The 3435-nt window shown below is 38.0% G+C and overlaps 1 protein-coding gene across 1 annotated transcript in view; it reads right to left on the bottom strand.

Annotated features, from left to right (window-relative positions):
• PARK2 (parkin RBR E3 ubiquitin protein ligase) overlaps positions 1-3435 on the bottom strand; it is a 657679-nt gene that overhangs the window by 293332 nt on the left and 360912 nt on the right. The window lies entirely within an intron of this gene.

Raw genomic sequence — 3435 nt, 5'->3', positions numbered from 1 at the left:
CCCCGGCCAGCTTTCCCCCAGTTTCTGTACTGAGCATGACGTCACATGGTATGGAATGTCCCTTTGGCCAGTTTGGGTCAGCTGTCCTGGCTGTGCCCCCTCCCAGCTTCTTGGGCACCTCCAGCCTTCTCAGTCGGTAGAGCATGGGAAGCTGAAAAGTCCTTGACTAGTGTAAGCACTACCTAGCAACAACTAAAACATCGGTGTGTTATCAACATTGTTCTCATCCTAAATCCAAACCACAGCACTGTACCAGCTACTAGGAAGGAAATTAACTCTAGCCCTGCTGAAACCAGGGGTTTCTAACATGAATCGGATGCGAGGAAAAGGAAGCAACTTTTTACTGAAAGTTGAAACTTTACTGAAAACTGGAACCTAAAGCAAGAAAAGTGCTTTAGTAACAGAAATCCTCTGCATGAGGTGAGGTAAGATCACATATGGTAAAACATCAAATGGTGGTAGGTAGGATTAAATAGAAATGTTACCAGCTAGGAAAGCTAAATAGGACTTTCTGAAGACCACCCTGTGCCTTCAGGCTCTCAAGGCAGCCACTGGAACTCTACAGAGAGGGCATTCCCTTAGTAATAATGAGCAAAATAATTCAGCTTCTGGTCAGAGGTATGGTATTCAATTTGGGAACAAGACACCTAAACTTCAGTGCTATATATAAATACCTACCTGCATGCTAAGCGAGAAATTCTCACTATAGTCAATACACTCAGCGGAGGCTGGAGCTGATCAGCCTCAGGTATCTACATTAGGGTGAGCTGAATCACCCTCTTGGCTCCATTTTCCATATGGACTAAATCTCTGTGGACCATTACGGGAGTTCAGACACCCGCCACACATGCAGACACCTACATGGAGACAACTAAATATGGGTATCCCAAGCTTAACAGGATACTGCTTGTGGAGATGCGGAGAGGAAACACTTGGAATAAGTGAGGACAAACAGTTGTACTCCTGAGCTGGCCTGCACTAAGAAACCCTCCAGCGGTGGCCACAGCAAAGAGGGGCAGTGGCTCCCAAAATCCGGCTCAGGACCAGTACACTGGAGGTGAAAGAAAAAATGAGTAATATAGGAAATATTACATACACATGAAATGTGTCTTCACTGCAGGAACACAGTGATAAACCTAATGGGTTTGCTCTAATATAAGTTAACTTCCTCTAGCTCCTGATGGACATACCTTAACTGTCAATTCCAAAATAATGACTATGACCCCTTTGATAAAGTTATGTGCTCTGTAAGTGTTATACAATACTGCTTGCTTATCTCTTTTCCTTGAGGACTATTACCAACCTCAAGTATCAAAATTGGAAAAATAAAGAGAGATGCGTTAAGCTGAAAAGAACAGCGAGATTCCCATTCAAATGCTGAACTACTTTACTCCTTTTATTTGTCTGTTGGCAAACACAAGTAGAAATGGGTTATATCTTAAATTTTTTTAGTAACTAGGAAGAAAGAGAATTGTTTTTAAAAATAAAAGGAGGAATTCTCACATATTCACTGTACTCCAGGAGACAGGTATTAAATACAAGATCAAATACAGCAGGACGTGTGATAAAATCATTAGAGTTAGCAATACTGCTATTGCTAGATGATGCTTTGAAAACCTACTGAAACAGTAAATCACCAAGCCCTCAATGTGGGAATACAACTGCAAAATGTAATCAATAATAATTTCAGCTACTGTATATAAGCATTTAATCTTCCATGAAAATATGCTTTAGACTTGCACATACTATAGAATTCATGGCAGTGTGTTGGTATCTCCAGAAATATAATCTCTGTGTTTTAAGGATTTTGTTGGATAAAGCAGCTTAAAAACTGAATTAAATAAAACCTCCCCATTACTAATCCTTATTAGTTTCCCACTTGCTGTTCTGAATGTAACAAATAATAATTTTTAAAAGACAGCTGTAAGGCAAAATGAGAAGCTGATCTGTATCATTTTAACTCTGGATGGTCCCAAAATCATTATAGAGAGCTGGAGGACCAGTTATTTTGCCCCTACAGTGCAAAAGTCCCCATGGCTCACCAGTCATATGTAACCTTAAGAAAAACACCCCAAAGATTTCTTCCTGAAATGCAGATAGAATCAAATTTGCCTATAGCTTTAATGGATATCTCTCTTTTAGGGTTAATTGCTCGTTTTTATTGCTTCAGTATCTGAGTATCTTTTTAGTTTCATGGGAAGCTCCCTGGATCTAAATTCACACCTCTCTGACCTTCATTTCAAAGACAAAATATATCTTATGTGTGAGGAGAGATCCACAAGAGAAAGCCATCAAAAGTTGAGTATCTTAAAAAACCCAGGCCAGAAATGAAAATGGCATTATTAACACTTCCACCTAAACTTGTTTGAAACCAAGACTAACAGCACTTCATTATGCAAATGAACTACTACAATCAGTTACTAATGTAAATTATTTTCTGATAATCAATTTTGCTTCTTAATATATCACAGCTGTTTGAAATCAAACTACATTCTCCAGAAGGGGCACAGCCATATATGTACACATTTAAACTGTATCTTTAGGAAAAACATTAATGTTAAAATGTGCTCTTTTTTAACACTATCAGACTTGCAAGCAATGCATACAGACTATGTAAGTCTGGGTTCTGACTGTGTCACAAAACAAAAGCTTAGCTTTCACAGTTATTACGCTGTCCGCTAATTTTGCAGCCCACAGTATCTGTGTCATAAGGCTTTGAGAAACTCAATCTGTATGCAATGCAGATTTGTCCAAATTCATTTGGCATTGGAACAGTCACTGCATTCCAACATTTGCAGATTTTGTATCAAAAGAAAGTACTTCCAGTTTAAAAGAGAGATAAAAGTTTTGTTCCTGAGATCAGTAAAGACGAAAATGTAGACATTATGTTCATAATACCCGGATGAAGCTAGTAAATAGTCATTTAGGATAACCCCAAGAGTTATTAACAGAAGCCTTGCTTGAACCAAACACAATTTATTTTAGAAAGGAGTATTATGAAAGACAAAAAATTTGCCATATAGTGTAACAAGGGCCCTCATTCAATCTAACGTAACAGTCTAGTAATGTAAATCTGATGTATATTTTAGAAGGTATTTCACAGGTTCCATTTACATAATGTGTTTGGCTGAATTGGAGGCTTCATGAGAATAATATATAAGAAAAATGTTTCTCGCAGCAAGGGATAAATTGGTCCTTTTTGTTTGCCAATTAGGAATGTAACCACTTTTAAAAATTGAAAATCCAACATTACAATGCATCACAGAAAATTTCCATAATAAGTCACTCGCTCCTGTGCTCTGATTCCTTTTCATTAGAATTTTATCAGCATGCATTTACTTAAATGAAAAAGAAAGGAGAACCTAAATATTTCTGCTTCATGTTAATACTGTCGGATAACTGTGTGGCACAACAGCAGCACGGTTGGAAGCGCTT

The sequence above is a fragment of the Pygoscelis adeliae genome, unplaced genomic scaffold (genome assembly GCF_000699105.1).
Source record: "Pygoscelis adeliae isolate BGI_AS28 unplaced genomic scaffold, ASM69910v1 Scaffold33, whole genome shotgun sequence".
NCBI classification, from domain to species: Eukaryota; Metazoa; Chordata; class Aves; order Sphenisciformes; family Spheniscidae; genus Pygoscelis; species Pygoscelis adeliae.
Note: the sequence above shows the minus strand (reverse complement) of the source record. Positions and strands in the feature narration are given on the sequence as shown.